This window comes from Pezoporus wallicus, unplaced genomic scaffold, assembly GCF_028554395.1.
Source record: "Pezoporus wallicus isolate ANWC-B61680 ecotype Strahan unplaced genomic scaffold, APGP_CSIRO_Pwel_v1 contig_8693, whole genome shotgun sequence".
Taxonomy (NCBI): domain Eukaryota; kingdom Metazoa; phylum Chordata; class Aves; order Psittaciformes; family Psittacidae; genus Pezoporus; species Pezoporus wallicus.
The window spans coordinates 228,215-254,247 of record NW_026641814.1 but is presented as its reverse complement, the minus strand read 5'-3'; the positions used below and the strand labels follow the sequence as shown (position 1 = coordinate 254,247).

Sequence of the window (26,033 nt, the reverse complement as noted above, 5' to 3'; positions counted from 1 at the left end):
GAATGCCAAATGCTAGTTAATTAGTAATATGATTTTTACCCTTGTTCCATCATTTCTGCAACATTCTTTCAAATATTAATTTGATATAAAAACAAAATGTCACTCTACTTGCATATGCATATGAATGCAAGTCATGTCTACATGACATATGGTGTTCAGTTAAGCCTGGCATAGTTGACATATGTCTAAGTAAATCTCTTTTTGGTATGCAATATGTATATTTATTCATTTGCATTTTGCTGTGGATAAGATAGCATTGATCATTTTTGGCCCTTACAAAGATATAAACCTTACGAGAGAGTTGAAAATTTTTGCTATGCAGAATAAAGACCCCAGATCTCCACTGCTGCTAATAAATTCAACTTGTAATAAACTGGTGGTCAATCTGACTTACTCTGCTGATCTTCACTGGTCTTGTAGTTTTGTAGGTTCTGGTCCATAAATTTGTGGCATCTAAAGAACAACAGACTTTACAGTGTCTCCTTCTTCTCCTGACATTACATGCTGTTCTGTACTGGGGGAGTTCACTGACATTCTTTTGAAAAAAGATAATTAGTAATCTGCTCATTCTAGTCTTAAAATGCTTTACCTTTGATTTTGAGTTTCTTTGTAGCCAGTATTCAATGTGTGAACATCTGCAGTGTCCAGCAAAGCGCCTCACGTAGTTCTTTTAATCCCTCATTCTTGATTGTGATAAGCAACACTGGGACCCAGAATTGAATTGGTAACTTGTCATACTGCAAAAAGTCTGGATAACAAAGCTTTCCAAAAATTCAACTCCCTTCTCTAATGTTGCCATAGCAATATCTTTCTGCAAATTCCTATGCAAAAGTTTTTAACTTAACTTGAATAACTTAATTAAGGAAAGAGTACTTAAAAGTTCTAGTTCTATGTGCTCTAATTTCCTAGACATCCATAGTAATGAATCTATTTTAGGAAAAGGAATGAGAACAAATAATTCTTTAGTGGGGGAGTATAATGTGTTTTAAATATATAGTCTGCAATGTATGCAAAAAATGGAGAACACCTTTTGTGAAGTTAAATTGAAATACACTGGAAGTATTTGGTAATTTCATAACTACATGAACTGCACTCTTGAGTGATAGCAGGCTTAGCTTTATTTCCTCAGAAGAGTAAGATAAATTCAGACAGGGTAGAGGAGATCTGTTCAAATTAAAACTGCATTGTTTAGCATAGGATTAGTAAGAAGTTTGAACTAACATTACGAGTTTGAGACGTTTTCATCTAGGCAAAATCTCTGGGACCTCAGCATCCCTAGAATGTGATATAGCAAAAGGCTTTTCAGGTATTCATTTTGTGAAGCTTCAGGTTGTACTTCAAGTGGTTTTATTCTTTGGTAAGTCCTGTCTTTTGGGGGTTAATTTGTTTGCAGTATATATAGTGCTTTATAACTGAGTAGGGGGAAGATCGTTTTCCTCTAAAAGGTAAAGAATTTATACAATTTATCAAAATACTTGTTATTCATCTGATGGTCATGGATATACCTTCTGAAAATATATTCACCTAAGATCTGCTTTTTGGCTCCACTGCATTTTGCAATGAAGGTTCATTTGAGTTTCTTTTGCGAAGAATGGGTGATGTATAAGAAGCAGTTTTGGGTATGAGGCTTATTCATTGAACAATATTCTTTCTACTACTGTGAACAGATTTCTAATCCAAGGATGGACATTTTCATTTTCCTCCTTAACCACACTTTTATTTCCTCCTTAACAGTGTTGTGCCATGGTCAATATTCCAGCTGTTGCTTTTTGCTGAGTTATACACTTGGGATGTTAAAAAGAAATATTCCCTTTACAATGAAAGACAGAAATCAGTATTGTCAGGATAAATCCACCTGCTCTTTAACTACCTAGTGCTTATTAAGGATGCAAAGCTAATGAGTGCACCTAACTGGCATGCCACAAATCTCTACTTTTACGCTGGCAAATCTGTAGGGCTTTTGTTACTGCAAACAAGATAGTACTGCAGTACAGCCATTGCAATATGGTTGTAGTAAAAGACTAGATGACAACTTGCTCCGAGGGGTTCTAGGTTCTAGGTTTTTTTTTACAAATATATATTAAAGGAAATTTTTTTTCAAGTAGCTATTCTCCATACCGCCCCAAGGATCAGATTTTATAAGAGCTTAATTCATATTAAAACCTGAAATTAAACAGTGATATTTAAAAAATATATAAACTGATTGGAACCTGCTGGTTGATTATTGTAGCTACTTCCTTTTCTATCCTGAATGGGAACTGCTGACTTCTTTAAAAACCTCTGTGTATAATATTATACTTTGATTGCTAACAGAAGGCTGAAAATCTCATCTTGAAATTGTAAAATACCAAGCACACAGTTCCAGTGAATTTTTAAAGAGTGGCTTTCTAATCTGTTTGTTGGGTTTCATGTTCTTTGTTCTTCTCACTATTTAAAGTTTGCACGTATGGTTGTGCTACTGTATGATACTACAGTGACCCTAGAATACTTGCTAGTAGTTATGCTCAAAGCCTGCTTGTCCTTATAATGCAGGAGTATATCATTAGTCCAGGGCTATGTTATTATCTCTTGACTCTTTCCGTCTTTAGATTTTCTGCTTTTAACGCAATCACTAACTAGAATAACACAAGTAAAATGAAGTCTTCCCACACCAACTGGTAATTATCACCATATGTAGCCAAATGTATCTGGATGCTGACTAAGATTAGAGGTATATCTCCCTAATGCTTATTATTTGATTTGTCCAATCCTAGGGCATAATGCTGCAATTAAAACATAATTTCTACAGGAAATTTATTAAAATCACACTAACATTGTGACAACACAACAGTGGACGTGGCTCTTTCGTTAATAGGTGTTAGCATCCATTACTTGTAAAGAAGCTGACCATTTTTACAACTTCCATTTTGCTCCTTAGGTTACAGGGAAGCAATGACATACACTAAACTGTCTGAATAAGAGTTTAATTCTGTTGGAAACTGAATCCCATTGATGTGTAGTACAGCCCAGCACCTTCCTTTAAAAATAGTGGAGCTCAAGAGATTATGCTGGTTACAGCCACAGCACTGTGATGAGAGAGGTCATCATTAGACAACATGATCCCAGCTAGTTTTGTCATTTCAGACTCCTAACACATTTTACTTAAGGATTGCTTTATTTTAAAGATGGAGGAAACTTTTTTTCTTCTACCAAAAGGATGATATAAATTCGCATGTGTGTATTGGGAAGGGGAAAAAAAAGCCTGCAATTTTGGTTTACCACAAAGTTATTTGCAATGCAAAACTGCCTGTAATTTCAACATACAAATACAAGCCTGATTACTTTGTTTGAAGGAAAGCTATTTTTGACAATTTGACCTCCTTGAGTGATACAGTTTGAACCACACTATCTTTGTGGAGCCCACATCTTTGTAAGATGATGTAATCAAAATAACTATGGTTAGTATGTTGGTTGCTTAACTGTACTTAGAGCACCGTGGGCTTTTTTTCTTACATTAGTGGAGAAAATAATGTTGCACAGCTAGAGAGTCTTATTCTAGGTGGGGTATCTATCCAGAAAGAAGAAAAATCATGTTAAGAAAATCTGTAAGTCTGTAACTGTTTAACCACAGTTATTTTTGCATAGTGAAGTAACTAGATGTTGAAGTACTTTTTCCCAGTCTTGTTTTTAACATGTAAAATGTTGAATTGAAATGTTCAACAGTGAGATATTTTGATCCCAAGGTTGCCTGGCTTTACCAGTTTAAGAGATTAAGCAGAAGATTAGACTATTTTAAGAAAAACACCTGATATGGCAGTAACGAGATGAAGAAAGGGAAGCATATCGAGGTATTTGAAGGCAGCCATGGCAACCATGTAACTTCTCCATCTTGAAATTAGCTTGCCATTTAAAATATTTTAGGTTTTGGTCTCAGTTAAGATGAAATTGAGTTGTAAAATTATTTCTTTTCCAGAAAAAATTATGTTTTGTCTTGTGTCCTAACTCATATTTTCTCGCCTTTACATGGAGGCATCCTTTACATGAAGGAAAAGAATAATAATTCTTTTCCACTGACTGAATTATTTCCCTGCAAGATCTTGATTTATCTCCCACTTTGAAAGGAGAGGCTCTCTTTTTTTATTCTTAGGGGTAGAGTTTAAAATAAGTGTGTGCCTATTCTTATTCAAAGACTGTTTTATGTTTTATTACAGGATTCATACCTCAGAAATCAGTGTATCTTAAAATTATTCTGCCTGCTAGATTCCTACTTAAATGCTTTCAAGCTGTTACAAGGCATATGAAATGCAGGTCTAATTTGAAGTTTTTGTGCAGACTTTCATCACAAATATACACCTAGATGAATCATAGATATTTATTTACAGATCTAAAAACACACTTAGTAATTGCCTTGTGAATAAAAATTACTAGTTGCCTAGAAAGCTCCAAACCTTGAGCAGTAAAGCTTTCACTAAGGTTACTGTTAAAAATCATGCTTGCAGGGTCCAGCCGTGACATGGGTTGTACAGCTGCACAAATCAGTTTGCATTTTTGGGAGCAGAATCTTGGCTCTTCAATGAAGAAGGTAAAAGAGAGAAAAGACCAGTAAATTATGCAATTGACGTTACTTATTAACTGCACAGAAGGACTTACTGTATGTTTATTGCTGTCCATGTCTGGTGCATTTAAGTGATATGACTGATCATAGCATTTGCTTATGCAGATAAATATTTAAATATCTGAATTTTGTCCCTCACTGCAGATTGGGAAGTACAGTCTACAGAAGTATGAACTCTGCGAGGGACAAAATGCATGTAAAACGTCTCAGTGTTCAAGGTAGATGTTAGTGGGCTCCATGATTGTCCATGATTGGTCCATGATTGCTGAGCTTTCAAAGGATATCGCTCTCATGTTTGTTGGGCCAGTGTTACCATTCTGTATAATACTAGTTCAGCAGTACCCTTCTGTCTCTTCCTTATCTGCATTGTTCAATCACAGTAGTTGTGTCTGGAGAGCAAGATAAGCTTGAAAATGATAAAGGACTACTCATGCAAAAGTAAAACCAATTATTAACACATCCTTAAACCCAAATTTCTCCTTTATAGTCGTTTTTTTTGCCATAATCATGAAATCTAACTGTGCTACAAAGGACTGTGAGGAAGCTGGGAAGTGAAAACTGCATGAGAGGGTGAAGGTTTAGTTTTACTTTTGTGTAAATTCTTCCTTTGACAACTGGATATCTCACACAAAAATATATAGGAATTCTACCAGCAGTTGGATTTAAAAGAAAATAAAATCTTTTAGAATCATAAAATTAAGACCAGGACGTGATGTAAATAGCTCCAGTGTAATAAAATTTCTCTTAGATAAGAAACACATCTTTAGAAATAGCTTTCTGTATTTCTGTTATTTGATTGAAGCATGAGTTGAAAATAATGCTTGCTTAGCTTCCAAGCTATGTGGTTTATTTTTTTAGTAAGTGATCTGATATTACTTATAAAAAAAAAAATGAGGTCTGGATAACTGCAGCTCAACTTTATAGTCTTACTAATATTTTATGTGAAAAATCACTGTATTGCTATCACTTACAAGTTCCAAATCTGGTAATTCCATTTGATGCTATGAATGGTGAAGTAAAATAATTTTTTATACAGGGATGCCTCAGTAATGAAACTAAAACAAGGTGGTATTATTTTGCAAAAAGTTGTGAAAGAAAAGCGTAACTTAATCTTATGACTCTCCTGTGGGTATTGAACTATATTTTAGCATCAACTAATGTTGTAGATTAATTCAGTAATAATTTAAAGAGAAACTACTATGAATACTGTATGAAATCTATTCTTCAAGGGCCCTTTTCAGAAGATGACTTAGTACATTAAATGCTGTTGCAGCACCTCTGTGTCCTTCAGCCACTTATGAAAAACAGATATGAAGCATATCTTACAAAAATAAGAGAAGGAGCTGATATGGAAGTGTTGATTTATTGATTTGAGGAGCTTTTTAAATGACTAGGGTGGTCTAGTGCCAGCAGTGCTTGCCTATGCTTCAGAACAAGTTTCAGGTGTAATATGCCATCTAGTGTTTAATTCCCAAAAGGAGCAGAACACTGCAAAATCCTGATTCTGGCTTTGTCAGCAGTTCACCTTGGGAGTTCGTGTATTTCCTGAAATGTTAGGTTTTCAGGAATATACTGTGTGTAAACAGTAGATTGAAGAAACAGTATTTACTCTGTTTTTATTACTCTGTATTTATTTACTGATTTCATTTTACCGTTTACTATCTAGTACTCTCTTGAATAACCTTTGTTGCCTGTGGGTATGTATCTGTTGAAAAACTCTCTTCCCATCTATAGCCATGCAGTTTGATGTTTATGCCTGAGGTAATGTTGATACCTGCAGTGTCCTTTGTAAGAGTGCTTGCTTTATGTTATGTTTACAAAGAAGTTATATCACAAAGAGAAACAGTTTTCTGAGGGCTTCTAAATGCATCTAGCTGGGTATGGAAAAAATGGAATAACCCTAGAGGTTTTGTAAGGAATACTCACAGAATATATTTTGTAATGTAATGGAATATCCTTATAAGCTGAATATGACAACATTGACTTACTCTGCTTCTATCATACAAACAGAGGTAGGATTCCATTCATTCAAGTAAAAGTGTGTTTTTATAAGGAAAAAAAGGCTTCCGTATCTGAGGAGGGGAAGAGGGGGTAAAAAACATTTGAAAACCTAAAGCTAACAGTGCCACAGTGGGCAATTTTCTTTCCTTCCCTTAGTTGAAATGTTCAAAACTCATGAGCAAATGGTGCAGATGGGTTAATTTTCTCTCAATAAAGCAACAAAAACTGGGCGGCATGGTTCTGTCTCTGAGTTGAGATTTAAGCAAAAATAAAATTCAAAAATATTTCTGAAGTCCTAATTCAGTAAGGGTTTTAAACATGTTTATTTGCTTTGCTGAATCAGAGCCATAAAGTGTCTTTTTCTCTTGAAGCTATGTTATGTATCCTTAAAGTGTTAAATGAATAGAGCACTGTAAGTTTATTTTAAATGTACAGATTTTGTCACCAGTCCACATAATAGATTCAACTAAAAAATTGTAATTTTGTGAGCACCCATTTCAAATTACGTAAGAATTACAGTTTTTACAAACAAGGATAATGTGTTGAAGAGACTAAATGTTGATATAGTCAAGAGAGATGGATTGAAATAGAGCCCCATAGTGATGTTCTGACTGAAACTGGAAAAGAACTCACTTAACATCCACCTTAAAATCATTCTTGCTTTGAAAAAAACTGACCCTTCCTTCTAAAAGCCAACATTTTTGTCTAAGAACAGCGCCAGTGTGTAAGCAATGGTAAACTAGAACTTTTAGGTTGAAAACTTCTGAACTCATATGAGCTTCTGAAATAATACTGTTAAAATGCATGAAAGTACTCAAAAAACAGTATTTTTAGAAAATGTAATAGGGCCTCGATATTTTAAAAGTACCATCTTTTTGCTTAGTAAGCCTGATCTTCAAAACAACAACAGGAAATTAATTTTAACACTTCTCAAGAAGTGTTACAGGAATGGACATTGATAGGTAGTTGGGTACGTTAGGCTGTTGTTGGCATCTCAAAACACACTTTGGAACTATTTTGGTGTTCAAGTCCTTTTACAAAGTTGGTTTAATTAATACCTGGTGCTTTTTTTTCCCTCATCACACAGTAACTCAAATAAGGATATGTCTTTTTTTTAAGTCAGAGCAAGAAAGAGCAATGAAGGAACTCACCATATCCAAGCTCTTTGTGCTTCCAATTTTTATTTTCTGTGTTGTGTAGATTTTCTAAATTAGCCTCATTTTTTAACAGGTTCAGGCAGAGCAGTGTAGAAGCAGCTTGTTTTATGGCCTGGCAGGCAGCTAAGCTGAAACTGGAACTATTTAAAACACTTGTCAGACAAATATAACTTTCCCTTGATTCCAGTTGAAGAGTAATGCTTTTGTAGTGAGTAATCTTACTATGACGGCAAACTTTAGAACCACTGTATTTACAATTAGCAGCAGTTGAAGTAATAGGGTGTAAATAGAAAAGATTAAGTGGTATCTCATAGAAAAATGCAATACATTATTTTATTTGAAAATTAATGTCAGTTGGAATACTGTGGAAAACTGCAGATCTTGTTTTTTTAGTTAATTTGTTGCATTAAATGTAAACAGAATAATTCAGAAATATTTTCTGTTTGTGTATAAGCCAATTGTAACATTATTCTTGTTGCATGTTGAATTTTGTAAAAACTTGAGCTGTGAGTACTCTGTGTTTCTCTAAACTATGCTATACCCCTAGTAGACCTTGGCCCACAGCAGGATGTGAATCAGTGGGCATCAGTTTTCATCAATCCAGCTTAGGCCTTTTACAGTTACAGGCAAAAGGCAGACCTGACCAACCTCACTGGAAGTTGTAAACTTAACTTCCTCACAAAAAAAAAGAGTATGACTCTTCCCTTAAGAGGAAGGTAGTGTTCAACTTGTACAGCACACCAGCCCAGATAGGCACTGAGAACTGAGTGCCTGTAAGTCTTGGGAAAGTGAATTTTACTATCACATAAAAAGCTATGATTTGCTTCTTAGAGCAAAGTTGGAAAGTGATTAATACAATTCACTATCACTCAACCAGATGGATGCTATACACCTGTTCAGTGGATACTCATATATACATGCCATTCATACTCACAGTTTTTAAATACTAAGTATGCACATGAATTTACAGTTATCTGACTAAAATTCTGATTCATGGGAGTTTAAAAATGTTACCTTACAAAATTAGGTTTTATAGGAATTTTAGTTAGAGTGTGAAAGAGCAAATTGTTCCATTCATTAGGAAAATCTGTATGCAGAATTCTAATTTCACAATACTGGTAGTGACGGTGTAAGTATTGTGTGTAGCAGAAGGAGCTCAGCTTGCCTGTTCAGATCCCAGATGGAACTTGAGCTGCTGGAAGTTTAAAAATTCTATACTTAACTTACAAATTCCTGCAACTGTTGATGCAGAGAAAAAATAATGAAACAAGAAGAAATTAGATAACTGGAAAAGTAGAACTGATGTGAATATATTACCTTCCATTTCAGATAATATTTTCTTGATGTTGCCAATGTCTAACAGTCTGAAATGGCAGATAGAGTACAATATGGCTTCTATACCTAAAGACAGAATGCTATTCATGCAAGTTCTGAGTTTATAGAGTTCTTCAATGTGTAGGAAGTCTTATTAAGACATGAAATACCATTTTTGTGTTAAGAACTACAAAAATCTTTAACAAAATTTTCAAGGGCATATAAAAAGAAGGAATTGACAATACAGGTTTCATCTGTAGTAGTCTTTTTTTGCTGCTACACTGGCACCATCCTTAGCTATTCTTAACCTGGCTGCTTGTGTACCTTTTGGTTTCAAAGCTTTCAGGGGTGTAAGCTTTCAAAACACTGTACTGGGGTGTAGAGGTTATATTGGAACAGTTTACAGAAAACATCCTATCTGCTACTATGCACAGTAGGAAAAAAAGTGAAAAAAATGGATGTGCTGAGGGATTTTGAAAGAAACATAGTTCTCTGAGTCCACTTGACATGCACATTAAACTGACAAAACTAGCTTACAAGTCTTATAAATGTTTCCCAACCAAACTTGGATTAGGTTATCATCTTTGAATACGTAATTTTACTTTCTCTGTAGATCACCTCAAATTATTTTGGTATAATTTTATGTGCTACCTGCATTATTGATAAAGTGCTGACCAACATAATGTGGTCTCCTGGGCAGTAACCATCCCCTGTCAGCCATGCAGAAGCTGAACCAGGAAGAGAAGAATTGACTCTTAAGGGCGCATTTTGCTTGAGGTTTCCCAAAGGCCTCTTTTCATGAGAGAAGTGACTTCATTCTCATATACTGCCTTTTGAGGAAATGGAAGAAATACGCATTCAGCTTTGTTGAATGTTGAATTGAAAATACCACTCCACGTATTGTTACAGTGGCTCTGTATGTATGTAGGTCTCTCTGCTGGAGAAAATGTGTATAGTGCTCACGGGGTAAAGAGAAGGTAAAATGCGAAATACATTGAAGAGTATTGTGAGAAGTCCTGAAAAAACTTTACACAGTAAGGGAGAAGTATCCAATAGACAGGAAGAAGGAATAATCAAATGTGCATTATGGATATACATTTAGGGGGAAACAAAACAAAAGGGAAAGATGTGATAACAACATAGAAAATTACAAGTGAAAGCTAAAGAACGTAAAAGTGAGGGGAAAGAGTTCTTGGGCACCTGGAAGGAAGTAGTGCTTTGCAGATTTTCCTTCTTTTTTTTTTTTTTTTTTGTCATGCAAAATTATCAATGAAACCTCATTATAGCTTAGGAAACAAAAGACTTTAGGTTAGCCTTGCTTTGGCATGTTTGCTATCCACCCTGACATAACATGTACAAAACCCACCCAGAACTGTGCTGCCTGTTATGTGTGATCTCCTACTTCCTACTTTTGTTGAGAATATGTTTCCATGGCAACATACTATTGCATTATAGCTTAGGTATGTAACTATAGCAAATTAACTTCACATTTGCATGTATGCAGATACCTTTTTTTTCCTGAATAAACACACACATATAATGCAGATATCCAGATGGCGTACTGTATGTATCTTTTGGAGCCCAGGATGCTTGGTTAGGAAATAAAGGTGTACTTCATGAAGAGATGCATTTAAATAATACCACAGACCCCAGAGCTGGAAGGCCTAAAACCATAGATTAATTTCATAATTAGCTGTATATTTTGGAAGGTTTAAAAATGTATTTTTGAAAAGGAGGAATATTCTATGCAAGTCAGTTATGTATTGCAAACCTGAAATTCTGTCTGTTTTAAAGATTGACATTTAACTTGTGTGTGTGTTACATCTTGAGTTACAAATGTGATAACCCAGTTTCAGCTTCATGCAGTTCTACATATTGGATTCCTTTAATGGAGGGCTCCAGTGTTCCGTAACCACACCTTGCAAACATCGATATTGTGCTTTTTTTCTAAATAATCAGGGTTCCTTCTAGGGAAGGTATAGAAACCATTGTCATTTAACTTAGCTGAGAGAGTTAAATTGGGTATTTTAAAAGGTAATTACAATGACTGGGTTGTGGAGCTAGAATTCTAATGAGAGGTTTTCTTGTTACTGAGAATGCAAAGTATGTTTAACAATTCCTGGTCCAAATACCAGCATACAAAATCAGAAAGTGAGAAAATAATGAAGTAAAACCACACTAAGCTTAGAAGGAAGAATAAATTTTACACCAGCTTGCTTTCTTCATGTATTAGTGGGAAATATAACGGTAGCATGCAGTAGTAGGAAAGAAGATGTTGCAGTCATCTTATACTTGAATCCAGTTGAACACACTGCAGCTGAAGTTCCACATCTTTTTCCAGCTCCTCCAAAAAGCTACCAAGTGTTTTCATGTAAGTATAGCAGTCACCCAGGTACTAAGTCTCAGTTGTACCAGGCAGTTGTTTTTCAGCAGCTGCAGCAAAACGAGTGCTTTATTTTCTCACAGGTGAATTGAGTGGAGTAATAAACTAATCATTAATGTGCCTTTATGTGATCTTACATAACAGCTTTGGACACTTTACATGTTCCATACTTCATACAGTACTTCAAAGTCTACTGTTGTGTTATATTTGTAGAAGAATATGATAATATTATAAAATCACAGTACATATGTGTGAATTTATTAGATCTTAAGCCTTTCTGCATCTGATCGGTGCTGACTGTTATGACTGATAGCAGTCGTGCTAATATACATTTAGCAGATTAAGAGGCTCCCTGACTGGTAATCCTCTGACTCTTTTTCCCCATCACCACTATCCTTTAAGGAATTACACTGTCATAAAGAAAACTATCAATAATAGGGAATAATTGTCCTTGGCTTTAGAAGACGTGCTCACATTGTTTTGATATGTACAAGGCAATAGTAATAGGTTGGGTTTATGTATCTGCTGAAGAGTAGGCAACTTCTGTATCTTTTTGTAGTGGTATGAGTGGTTATAAGGTATAAACATTCTAACAGACTCTTAAAAGAACTGGAACCTTTATTGATAGAGACTTGTAAAAACCAAATTAGGTAAATAGCTGCTGTAGGTAGTTGGAGTGTATGTGATGGAGTTTCATAGCCAGTGGAATATAGATGAGCATTTCCTGTCATTTTCCTGTTTTTTCATTATTCTAACATGTTTCCTGAAATGCACTTTTAGATTGTATCCAAACACTATGTTTTAGTGCCATCCACAATAGCTGCTGATGTAATATTACTCTGTAGTGAAGTGCTTTTCTTTGAAGGGAGGGAGATGATAGCATTTTAATGAATTTCCTTTTTCTAGAATTATTACTTGATCCAAGAGATACATGTGGTGGAGGAAGGTTTTTTTTTAACTGTATATATATATATATTTTTTTTTGTTAGCCATTGACAGAGAAAGAGGAAACACATCAGAAAAAGGAATAAAGGAAAAGGAACCGGTGTTGAAAAACCTGTTCAAGGTAATTTATCAACATTTCTAAAACATATGTAATTGTAAACTGTGGTATGAGACTCCTTTGACAGCTTATTTCCAATTTTAAGGAATACAGAATTCCAACACATTTTTAGATATGACAGTTGGGTCATAAATTGAAATATATTTTGAACTAGTGTTCTAAATATTAGCCTAGATTTTTAAAAACTTCGATTAAAAAGGATGGCTAGTTTGAATTCTGCTTCTGTCTAGTTCATTATTTAAAAGAAAAAAGATATGGCTGGCAAACCTAATTGAAGTGTGATACAGGAAACAGTGGGTGTGGGAATTACTCTGATCTTACTAGAATCTTTTCTGATATAACATTGCCCTGAGCTACCTATACTTAGGATACTCTTGTAAACAACCTGGTATGAATAAACATTGGCAATTTTTTAAAGTCATTCTATGTTCAAGTGCACCATGAGTTTTACAATAATAATTAAAATACGCATAAAGCAAATTGTGCTACTTAATATATAGTTAAAAGAACCTATCAGACACTGAGTTTATTACATTAATTATTAGAAGTAAATTATCCAGTCCTTTTAATAATTTGCCGTATGAATACACAATAAAGTATGTATAAGTTGATTATATCAGTTCTTTAAGAGATAGTTGTAAGTCTGATGCAACATTTCTATAGAAATCTCTTCACTTGCCCTGCACTAGTGGAGTCCATCCAATGGTGGTAGAAAAAAGTAAAATCAAAAAGCATGAATAATGCAGTATTAAGTATAACTTGTGGTTATACTTCAGCATTTTCCAATCCTTAGTTTCTAGGGACATTAACATTTCAATCTGCATATATTTTTGAATTTATCAACACTTGATTGATTTAAAATATACCGCAGTTCTAAACCACAACCCAGCACAGTAAAAATCAAGTTGGTATTTTGTACGATGAATTCTCAGAGCCAGGTAAGGCATGAAGCATCAACTGAGAGATTTCTTGTATTGGGTTTTTTTTTTCTTTTAATCAGGTAATGATGAAAATACAAATGGTAGCATATGTAACAATAATAATGTAGTAATAACTGATCCAAAGCTTCAAAACAGTCTTTCTCATGCCAACTTTCTCATGTGTAAACTTGCACAGATTTCTTAACTCTCCCTTTAATCCAGCTGTGTGTGATGTGACAATGCTCCTTGAGTACTGTATGACTGACTATAGGTCAAAAGTGAACAAAGTGTTATGTCTGATGAAAACAGGGGAGAGTGTCTCTGTTGACGCCAAAGGAAACAGAATGACACCCAGTGCTTGTGTACTATTATATAAATGCTAAATAGACATCCAAGTCTGATTATTTTCATTTATAATTTCCTAAATGAAAAAAACTGTGGCCAGCTTCATTACTTCTGTGTCTAGCTGAATTAAATACTCAAAACTCTGGCTTAGTAAAGAGCAAGTTGCATAGATTCAGATCAGGTAAGTTATATTGAGATGTAAACTCGTATTGTATAATTACCTTTCTAAAAGAAATCACATGAAAATCCCACTGAATTTTAGAGATGCATATTTAAGCATTAGCAGATTGTTCTTGCAGGGAGATGCCTCCGTCAAATCAGCCCTGCTCTGACAAGCATGCGTTGCTGTGGCGACGGAGACTATTGAATGTTAACACGTTGCTTCAGTTCTGTTACAGATAATGAAGTCTAAGATCCATGATACACATTTTCATTTTTTATAACGTGTCTGCTGTACGTTTTCCTTAAAAATTTGATAGCTATGTGTCGTGGTTTAAACCCAGTCAGGTCACTCGTTCGCTCACTTCCCCCCTTCTTTCCCTCCCCCTACTCCCGGAGGGACGGAGAGGAGAATCGAAAAGAATGCAACTCCCACGGGTTGAGATAAGACCAGTTTAGTAACTAAGGTATAACACACATCACTACTGCTACCACCAATGATAATAATGATAAAGGAAATAACAAGGGAAGAGAATACAACACCTCACCACCAGCTGACCGATAACTCGCCCCCCAAGCCCGACCAAGCTCCGACTGATACCTCCTCCAACCCTGCAGTCTCCCAGCCCTTCCGGCTAACTCCCAGTTCCATCCTGGGCATGACGTGCTGTGGTATGGAATACCTCTTTGGTCAGTTTGGGTCAGGTGTCCTGTCTCTGCTTCCTCCTGGCTTCCCCTCCTCCCTGGCAGAGCATGAGGCTCACAAAGTCCTTGGCCAAACCAAAACATCGCTATCAGCTCTGTTCCCAGGCCGAAAGTCAAAACACAGCACTGCACCAGCTACCAAGGAGGAGAAACATGACTGCTACTGCTGAACCCAGGACACTATGACCATTTTTTTCCTTCTAATATTTTCGGTTGTTGGAAATTCTCTTTGTCAAGCTTCAAACTTGCCTATGGTTTGTTTACAAATTAAGCTGCTAAAAAAATAAACTCAAACTCTTAAATACTGAAAGCTGATATACTATTTAATGAACAGTTTAATACAATTCTTTGTATGACTGACGTTCAAAGGCAGCAAAGTTGGTTTTACAATAATGATGCTCTACGTTAAAATAAAAAAAACCAAACATGCATAACTGTCTATAACAAAGCTTATATACAATTAACTGTCTATTTCAAGTTAACTTATTTGTCTTTCATCCTTTGCATGTCATAAATAATTCTCTGCTAAATGTCAAGACTTGGGGGTTTGTAGAGAAAAAAATTAATTTTTCACCTGCCAGTGTTGCTGAATATGTCAAAAGGCAGGAAGTTTAGGACACTAGTCCTAAAGAACATCTGCTCCCTGAAAATTGATGCTCTGTGAGCAATTGAGTGTATTCTTCCTTAAAGATTCTCCTTTCAGAATAAATTGTTTTTTATCTTAAAATGAAGGGGAAAATTTGATCATCAGTCAGCCTTAGGAATCCTGTGTTAAATTATAGAGCAAATTAGAACATAAGTAAGAATTTTATAACTTTGCTTTCTATTCTGCAGCAAAAGCAGTAACATTGTAAGCTTGGTGAGCATGTTTGCTGTAACAGAAAAAATATATAGCTCTACTATTTTAGTTTCCAACTGCAGAAGGTAAGGGTAGCACTTAGATATAGAAAACACTTTGTAAAGCAGAGTAGAAAACATCAATCTTTGTGAATGCATTCTTGTCTGTATATCCAACCTGTCTTAATCAATGCATTAGATATGCCAGATCATCTTCTAGCTGGCGGTTAGAGGAAAATGAAGAAAAATTAGGCAGTCTGAAAAGGAAAACCTTAGTTTCCATGGAGCTACTCCAGTCTTTATGGACATATTTCTAAGTTAGAACTGTACTGTAGGTAGGAAAAGCAGCTCGGAAATAAATGAGCAGGAGAAAGGCTGTGTAAAAACATTTTAAAGAAGAAAGAAATTAAACAATAAAGAATATTTAGCAGTAGGCACTTCAGAGGTAAATAATTTCACAAGAATCAAGGTATTGTCAGATCACCTTGTCAAGTAGATAAATATTTCTGTCACCTTAACATCTCTGGATTTTATTTGTGAAGAGTCAAGGACATGGCATATTATCAGCAACATAGAAACAAAACAACAGGAATTCCTCAGTCATTCTTTTCTATTTTGTAGTTTTGTGTTTAGCTGGTCCTGTATTCTGCCCCATTATTTCTGAGCTAGCCATCACTGGTAGGGTAAGAAAGTTTCTATCACCTCATGGGCTCATATACCTGGTTCTAACAATTCTGAATGAAAGAATAGGAGTAGAAGAGCATCACTTCATTTTCTTCTTGGGCTAAGTACCTCAATGGTTAAGACACCAACTTCCCCCGTAAATCCCAACTAATCAAAAATACTGTTGAACTTGGCAGCAACACAGTTGAGGTTCAGCTTGATTTTAAGAGAAAGCAAACAAACAACCCACCCCCTTCCACCCAAACAACAAAACAAACCAACCACAAATCTTGCTCTAGCAGAGAATCACCGTTTTTATAGTGGAATACGAAAAGCAGCAATATTCCTATTTAGCTTTGCAGATTTCAAGATGCTAGTCCTTAGCGGTCAATGGTCTTTGTCAAAAGGCAATTGCACCTGACTATACATTCAAAAGAATTGACTGCTTCAGCCAGCACACTTGCACCCAGCTATATTTGAACTGAGTCTCCCCTGTACATCTAATTATGAACAATATCATCAAGGGCTCATTAAAGGTGTAATTACTGCTTTTGGAAACTTCTGTAATGAAACCCTGGCATTCTAGAACTACAGTTTAAAGACAAAAGCCTATTTTAAAGCATCATCTAATAAATCTCTGGAATAAATGCAGTACTTTCAGGCAGAAGTTTTGCAGATTACTAGGAACAGAGCACATCTTTTAATTTGTTACTGAATTCTTTCTTCTCTACTTGGCCTGTTGTTTCAGTACAAGCCCAACTCAGAGAGCAGCATTGGCAGTAAAGCCTAATGAGACTTTTAAAAGCAGTAAGCTTAGGTCCAAATTTTGTGTTAAAGGAGAAAAGATAAACACAGAGAGTTGGAGTCAATTGTGGCTACTTAAAAATACAGTGATTGGTCAAGGGTACAAATAAAATCTGTCCAAACAGCTAGCTTTGATGTTGATGTGTCTAGCATCAGGTAGACACAGAGCTACCTTCGCTTTAATAGTTGTGCAGTGTTAGGATTCAAACACTGCTATTTTGCTAGGATAGCTTTTTAACCAATTAACAATTCCTTTGCCAACTCAGTGAGCTAAGAAGAAAAGTTTCATTTCTTGCCTCATTCACTGAAAGCTTGTATTACAACATGTACTATATATGTGACTCATAAATTATGTTATAAATTAGCATGAATAGCAATCAGTTGGGAAAAGTAGGCAAAAGTGGCTGTAATAATGCTGCTTGTATGAAGCAACCTTTTTTTATACATTAGTGAAGATGATAATTTGTTACTGCTTTTCTAAGAGAAACATGGGATTTTTAAAGCTCTACACTGTGCTCCAGCCCTCATACATAGGAAAATCTCACTGACAAAATCTAAAGTATTGTTATGACCTCAAGACTCCCCTTTGTTATAGTGCTCTTGTTTCAACCCTCTTCATCACAACTACAGATTTCCCACTCCAGTTGTTACAGCTTGTTTTAAGACAAAAAAGCCACATCCATTTTTCTACATATAATTACATTTTTCTGCATTGACCTTTATCTTCTCATTTTCAGTTGTTTTTCAAATATATAAGCACTTCATGCTCTTGATTATCAATCCTGTTTCCTGCGATCTGTAACACAGCAGTACTTGTTGGTCTACCATAAAATAGGAATTGTAACACAATTGTATAACTTTGTGAACCCTGGATACCAATTGACAACTGCAAACTAGGTTTGAAACTTGCTTTGGAAGTTGGTTCATCATCTTTCAGTAAAATTCTGCTTGTTAAATTTAAAGAGAAGAGGAAGTGGGAGTAAAGACAGGTTTGCCTCAAGAATGTAGCACTTCTATTCATCCTTGAAATAACCCTGTGAGGTAAGCATGCTTAGGAGGTAAAAACTGGAACAAGTAATTGAATACATAAATAAAGAGCAAGGAGAATTTTTCAAGTGATTCTGTACCTTCGCCTGTTCTGAATTTTGCCCACCCACTCCTACATACGACCTCCTGTGGTACAGGACATTTTAATGCAACGTGGGAGGTTAGCATACAGATTCCTACTGACTGCATTTGTGCATAGCTTCCTACACGCCTTTTGAAATAGGGTCCCTTATTTAGAAAAGTTAATGAGGACTATAGCTGTGTCCCAAACTATAAATGCAGTGGGTTGAAAATTACCTGTTACATCCATTTTTAATTACTTGGCATTTCATAATTTTGAAGTTTATTACTAAGTTAAGATTGCGTGTCAACTATGAGCCGTCAGTAACATGGAGAAAGGTGGTATTGGTCCAAGGACTGGAAAGCTAGATGCTATATCATGAATCGAGTACCTTGCAGAGAATGCTGTCTGGTGGAGTAAATATGCTCAAATATTGATTCACTGCTTGCATTGATGACACAGACGGAGCTTAGAGAAAAAGGATTTCTCTACAACTACTTCGTAACAGTAGTATGGTAAAGATGACATAAGTCAACATCAGAGAAGTAATTGCCAGTTTATCAGTAAAACTCAGTTACAAGTCTCATCAGCTTTCAGTGACGTGCATGCTTTGATCTGCTTCAGTCATTTTTCTGCCTTATAGAAAGCTAACATCCTCTCTTGCTATTTGCTGAAGGCATCCAGAGCTTTCCAGTCCATTTTGGTATTAGAAGTTCCTGGTTCCCAACTAGAGCTCAGACCTACTACAACAGAACAGACAGAATGTAGAGGTTGGGGCTCAGCCCTACAGCTTTTATTATTTATCACTATTTGACTAATTCCAGCAGATAAAATATAGTATTTTCTGTTTTCAACCTGCCCCTTCTCTACAAAAAAAAAAAGTTTTATGGATCATGTGTTTGTACATTTTTTACAAGTCAGTCTCAGACAGCACATACCTTCTGCTGATTAGTGAAACCAGACATATCAGTTTAATTTCTTAATTTACTAATTGGAGTACAGGAAATAGAAACAAACAACAAACTGTGACAAATGAAATTGTTTCTTCTTTTGATCCAAAGCACTTAGAAAAAAATACTGATTAAATATATACTGAGCATTTACAAGAACCTTTCTGAAAGGAATGAGTGCATATTATCACACTTTATTCCATTAGCATGCTTTGCTTCTTAAGGGCCCGATGCTAAATAGTTATTACCATGAGCAACCCCACATTAAGTCTAAGAAGACTCTTTCAAGAAGATCAACTTTTTGATCCCAAATTCTGTCTGCTTCATTGTGCAGGAATATGGTTATGTTAAACCTTAACTATTGCAAAAACTGTATCTAGCTGGAAAACTAGATCCTTTTGTAATCTACCCAACAAGGACTGGGGTTGGAGAATACAGCAGCAGTGTTTCTACTTGTGCACCTCATTGGTTTGTGCTTTTTGAAAAAAACAAACATTGCTATTACTTTGTCATACTTGGATGTGCTTCTGAGTGGTGTCATTATTTCCTTGAAAAAATTGAATCATTTTATGGATTAACAAAACCTGTGTTGGGTTTTCTTTTGGTTATTGGTTGTTGTTTTTTACAAATGGATTGTCTAAAACTATCTCTAACTTCTGTGGATCAAACTTTTTCCTCACCTGAATTATGAGATGTAATACTGAAAGAAATAAATTTTATTTTACAAATTGAATCCTTCTAGACTGATATTAAACATACGAAGTACAGATGATAGGTCTTGCTTTTATTGCTTTTATTCTAATGGTCAGCTGCAACAGAGAGAAATTTGTATGTAAATTAGGAGATACTCCTTTTTTAGACATGTATACTACTGTCATGTATGTACTCAGTGGTAGTATATCAGTGATCATCCTCAAAAAGTTAATAACAGCTGAATAAGATGATGGGTTTGAATTTATTGCACAGGCTGGTCTGAACAGGGAGATGAAATAAACTGTGGTCTGTGCTCTTGTAATGGAAGACATGAAAAGATTGTCAAAGTACACTGAGGCATGTGGCCCTTAAGTGAGTCTCACTCCTTAGCTGGGAATCTGAGATATCTTCAGAGCTGAAGCCTAGAGACTAGAGCTAGGCAAGTTAGCACCTATGAATACCGGAGGTCTCTGAAATATGGAGGTCATGCACAGTTCAGGGCCTTCTATTAAAATTACTTTTAGCTAGGTGGGGAGAGCAAACATTATGTCTCATTAAGTTTATCTTTCTCCATATGCAAACCCAGATTCTTTGCTGCTTCTCACAGGAAACATGCTATTATGACACATTATCTATGCAAGTATCTTGTGCAAATACTTGATAACTTCAAGATTCCCAGACAGCTGCAGTCTTTACTGTTCAGCAATCCAACATCAATTTCTGCTGGCCAGACCTCTCTAGTTGAGAGCCCAGGGAACTTTCAATTTGCATTTGCTAAGCAGATTTTGATGCAGGATAGTCCAGCAAGCTGTTTGGGTTTATCTCATCTCCCCAGAGTCAGAATTTTCCTTCTGCTTTGAAGTAGATTTACTAGAAAAACAAATACAAATACAAGACAGCCTGACAGACATTATTCTAACAGCCCAGCCTCCCACTTCCTCCTGCTGCCTTTTTGACATTTCAGTTCTTTGTTCTCCAATTTCCTGACACTCTTAAGCTCTGAGCTAAATTCTGTCTTTACATAGGCATCCCTGCTAAGAAACATAGGTTTCTTCAACTTCACTTGCCATCATTGAAGCATTTGGCCTCTTTCCAAAAAGAAACTGTGAATAACATTTGATTGTTATCAATTTGCTTCTGTGTGTGTGGAAGATTTTTATGCAGTGTTTGGCTTTGGAAGGTTTATTAGAGCTTAAGGTATTCAGCTAAAATCCTGAAATTTTGCTAATCATTTAAGCGGGGGAAAAAAAGCTTGGGCTCAGTGATAGGAACAAGCTTTGAAAGACTCGAATCAAAGGCAAGGAGGAGAGTTTGAGTCATTCGGTTAGAAATCAAAACTAGACTGATGGATTTTTAATTGAAAGCTTTTTGCTTGTTTTATCTTTTATGTTGTGTATTATATTTTAATCATGTTTTTCTTCATTGTATCATAGTCTAGCATAGAAGTACAAACGGACATAATAGAAACATAGAAAATGTGAAGTGGCATACACTACAATACTTACCAGTAGATGAGAAATCAAGGATGTGCTGTTTTCACACACAAAGATGAAGCAGGGGATGAACTGTTTGGAACTCTGAGTTCATTCAGAATGTGAAATTACTAACAAGGAATGTGTTATGTGGAAAATGCATTCATTCACACATAACACTTTCCTCAAGTATTCTTTCCTCTCTCAAAGAGTAGCATGCCAGCTTTGCCCTTACTCACTAGAAAATAATTTCTACTGTAGACTGAAGATGGTTTAGTGCTCTTCTCATTAAGTCTGGAGTTAAAGATACACAACTAGATTCTGCCTAAAGGAATTTGAGCAAGTTATCTGTGTCTTTATGTCAAATAGGGGAAGAGTAGTTGCCTTCATCTAGAATACTGCAAGAGCTCAAGACTGATGTAGGTACAAAAAAAAAGAAAGGATTTCACACACATACCACAGATTATTACATTCTTTGCTTTATAACTTTATCCTCAACCCTCTTAAAACTCTCCACCACACAATTTCAACTTGCAAAGATCCTTCCAAACACCTCAACTATATAAAGCAGTGGTGACTAGTCCATGTTTTGAAACCTACAGGTAAATGCTTTGGTCTGGTCAGTTAAAGTATGCCCTTGCCATGTAGATAGGCAGGACCCCCTTATTACTGCCCCTTGCCAGCCTTTTTTCTCAGATCTGTTTTCAGATTCTACTGAAATTCATATATAACAGTATGAGTTATATGTATGAAGTCACCTATGACAAGTTACAGAAACTGTTGAAGGAGAAGGCAAGTCAAGTCAGTTTGCCGAGGTGAAAGCCATCCAGCTGGCCTTAGACATCACTGAATGAGAGAAATGACCAGTACTTTATACTGATTCATGGGTGGTGGCAAACGCCCTGTGGGGGTGGTTGCAGCAACAGAAGCAGAGCAACTGGCAGTGCAGAGCCCATCTATCTGGGCTGCTGCATTGTGGCAAGCTATTGCAGCCCGGATGCAGAACCTGGTGGTGAAGGTACGTCATGTAGATGCTCATGTACCCAGGAGCTGGGCCACTGAGGAACATCAGAACAACCAAAAGGTGGATCAAGCTGCTAAGCTTGAAGTGGCTCAGGTGGACTTAGATTGGCAACATAAAGGTGAATTATTTTTAGCCTGTTGGGTCCGTAACACCTCAGGCCATCAGGGCAGAGATGCAACATATAGATGGGCTCGTGATCAAGGGGTGGATTTAACAATGGACACTATTGCCCAGGTTATTCATGAATGTGAAACGTGCTGCAGTTAAACAAGCCAAGCGGTAAAGCCTCTTTGGTATGGAGGACGATGGTTGAAGTATAAATATGGGGAGGCCTGGCAGATTGATTATATCACACTCCCACTAACCCATCAAGGCAAGCACCATGTGCTTTCCATGGTGGAAGCAACCAGTGGAGGGCTGGAAACATACGCTGTGCCCAATGCCACTACCCAGAACGCTACCATGGGCCTTGAGAAACAAGTCATATGGTGACATGGCACCCCAGACACTCCGACCTGCATCACTGGCAGAGCATGAGAGACTGAAAAGTCCTTTTTCAGGGTAAGAATCACTTTGCAATAACTAAAACATTAGGGTGTTATCAACATTGTTCTCAGACTAAAGCTGAAGCACAGCACTGCACCAGCTACTAGGAAGGAGGAAAATAGCTGTTACAGCTGAACCAGGACACACTGTCCTCTTTAATCTGCTCTGGTCATGATAGTTTAAGTATCTAGTGAGATTTCCGGTACTCTCATCTTGCCTTTTTTTATACAGGTACAAAGAATCTGTTGGTACAGCTGAAATAACTGCAGTATTCCTGGCTCATCTTAATCAAACTGCTTAGACTTGTGCTAGAATCTCTTTGACTACCTCAGACACAGCAGAATTTCAATAATAATAGTACTGATGAAAATACTTAGCCTGTAGGCACAGTATTTTCATGCAGCTGAATTTATCATCTGGCTTGATTACTGTGGATATTTACACTTTACTCACATAGGGTGACCTTTGCAGTTTTACATGCAATTGAAGCATGATCAATAATTCTGTCTTCCCAGAAAGGTTACTAGATCTAAGTCAGTGGATGTAGCAAAGTGAAAACTTTGAGGGTCAATATTTGTCCATTGTTCAGCAGTGCAGTTAAAACCACAGATGCAGCAGCATTTGCAGTACTTTTATAAAAATACATGATTTGTTTTGTGCATCATAGTACTGTACACTGGGTATATTTATACATCGACCCTATGAAATTGTTAAATAACAAGTTTGAATTACATGTTACAGACCTGTAAAATTCAAGTGTAGATACATGCTTCATTGTTGGTACCCAGTCACTGCACTTAATGCTCAGACTTCAGACACTAACATCCAATATGTGCTTTAACTTGAGCATGAGGGGGGGAATGGATATATAATTCACGCTTCTGATTCTTTTACTCAGAGTTTGAATTAAGCTGATGTTTCTTGCTATTTATGTCAGATAGAACAATCTTTGCCTTACTATTTAAAGTTCCTCCAAAAGCAGAATCTGCATATGAACAATTGCTTCAGGACAGGAAACATTTTGTAGATATGAACATTAGGTCTTAATTTCTTTGTAATCTTCGATTTCTTGAGTGAAATTAACACAGACACCATTCAGTATTACAAGAAAACCCAACTCTAACTTACTATTATACTATACTATAATATACTATTGCCCCCTACTGCATTTCTAATGTAGAATGTTAAAGTATGCACTATGTCAACTGAAAACTTGTTCTTGTCAGTTCTTGTCAGGTTTATGAGAGTCATTCGTGTTATTGTTTAACCAGCTCACTCACACAGCAGAGCTATAAACCAAAAACTATTCAGAGTTTTGGGGAAGAAAATCATAGCATATCTGAACAAGGAGAACCAAAGATATGATAAGGGTTTGTATACTTATATTCATTAAGTCTCCCATTTTTCATCTCCCAAGAATAATACAGCATCACAGTCATCGCAGAATTAAGAGGACCCTCCAGTCAGTTCTAGCTGCTGTTGAAAAAAAAAAACCAACCAAGAAACCAACAACCCAAAGACAAAACCTATAGGAGGTGTGAAACGTAATATTAAAGCCTTCAAACTGTCTGAGGTTCACAAATCTCTGATGCTGTGGGCTGCTGAAGATCTCTGCTAGTATAAAAGACTACACAAACATATTCTTGCCCAAAAAGTAGAGGGGTTTTTATTACTGAATTTGTTTCACATCCAGGATATGTCTGGGAATAAATGGCATCAGAACAAACTAGATGTTAATCCTCTTAATTTAGCTCCCCAGGAACTCATGTTTTGTTTCAGCAAAGAGATTTCTGCAGGACAGGAGGCACTTCAGACTTAGTCCCATTTACAAATCGTTCTGCGTACTCTAAATCACCCCTTTCTAATGGAGATTGGGCAGACTGAAGTAGACAAACAGTGCAGCGTATCTGTCATTAAAATATATTGGATTAAGGTCCGGTAAATAAATTTCCTTGATGCCATCGTGCTAAGGTATGTTTTCCTTCCCCGTAGACTTTCACTGCCATGACCAAGCTCTGCCATTCATTGCCAGGGCACCGCACCTGAGCATTTGTTGAGATCTTCCTCCCTCTAGTGGATCTTTTGTTAGTTGTACCGGGAGCCGGAGCAAAAGTTTGCGTGAAACAGGGCTCCTCTTTACAAAAATGTTCTTACAGTCCTATGGTTGTTTCCCAGAAGTTAAATAAATACCGATTTCAATGGCAATAAGAGCCCTTGGCACACAAAATTCTAACCCAAACAGCAGCGTGTCCCAGGAAGGAAGTATGATTTTAGCTATTGTTGCAGTGTTTGAAGTCCAAACTTCCCTACATACCTATTTGTCTAGGTATTTCTAGACAGTCAATGTATGCTTTCTAAAAACTTCCATAAGAAATTGATGGAGTTGCAGCCTCAAGATCATGATGCCACTGAATCTTCAGTAATTCCTCCCCATTAAAAGTCCATTACCTTCTAAGCCCTCACCTTTTGAGACAGGTTTAAATGAACAAACACAAAAAGCTCGGAAGTCACTGATCACTAAGAATGTAGCCCTGGAATTAACAGAAGGCAGGGAAAAGTAAAACTGATTATAAAGTTCTGCTCAAGGCAATGCAGCAAGTTACCAGAAAGACAGGATTACAAATACTATGAGAAGTGCTAGAAGCAACATCTTGCACCCTTTGGCCCCGAGCTTTGATTACAGGCAAAAAAAATCAAGGATTGTTTTGATTTGGCTTTAATGTTCAGAATAGTTATTTTTTGTTTTGTCTTTGACAGCTACCAATCAGAGCCATACCCTCTGAAGGACAGGTGAACATTAATATTTACATAGGTTCATAAAACCGGTTTGTCTTGAAAGTTTGTGCCTTTGGCCATCCATTGCATTAGTTACCTCCATATCCATGTTTGACATAGAGTAGCTTGCTGTCTAGGCAGGATGAGGAACAGAAATAACTGAGCACAAAGGAAAGATCTCCTAGGCACAGTCACACAGGCTCAGACATCGTTGCACTGCAGGAGTGTGGGGCTCATAGTGGCTGTGAAGCCTGTATAAGAAACAGCCACTGGCTTTAGCCCTTTTTCCACTGAGGCAGCTAGACTTTGGTGCATATGATAGAAAGATTGTTGAAGTGCAACAGATAGGAAAATTATAAGTCATTTCTGATTCTCTTAACACGTATCAAAAGACATTCAAAATGTGGTCAGATGTTGAGGAATGGGGCAGAGTCATGTTTTATGGTTTTGGGGTTTTTGCCAGTTTTGGTTGTCAGAGAGTAGCAGAACAATTGAGTGGTTTTCACTATTAAGGCTCAAT

At 36.4% G+C, this 26,033-nt stretch overlaps 1 long non-coding RNA gene across 1 annotated transcript in view; it reads left to right on the top strand.

Annotated features, from left to right (window-relative positions):
• Positions 1-1,148: 1,148 nt before the first annotated feature.
• Positions 1,149-26,033, top strand: part of LOC130607908 (uncharacterized) — a 58,951-nt gene continuing 34,066 nt past the window's right edge. The window contains exons 1-2 of the long non-coding RNA XR_008974392.1: positions 1,149-1,357; positions 12,439-12,515. This is a non-coding gene — a long non-coding RNA (uncharacterized LOC130607908). The remainder of the gene's footprint in view (positions 1,358-12,438; positions 12,516-26,033) is intronic.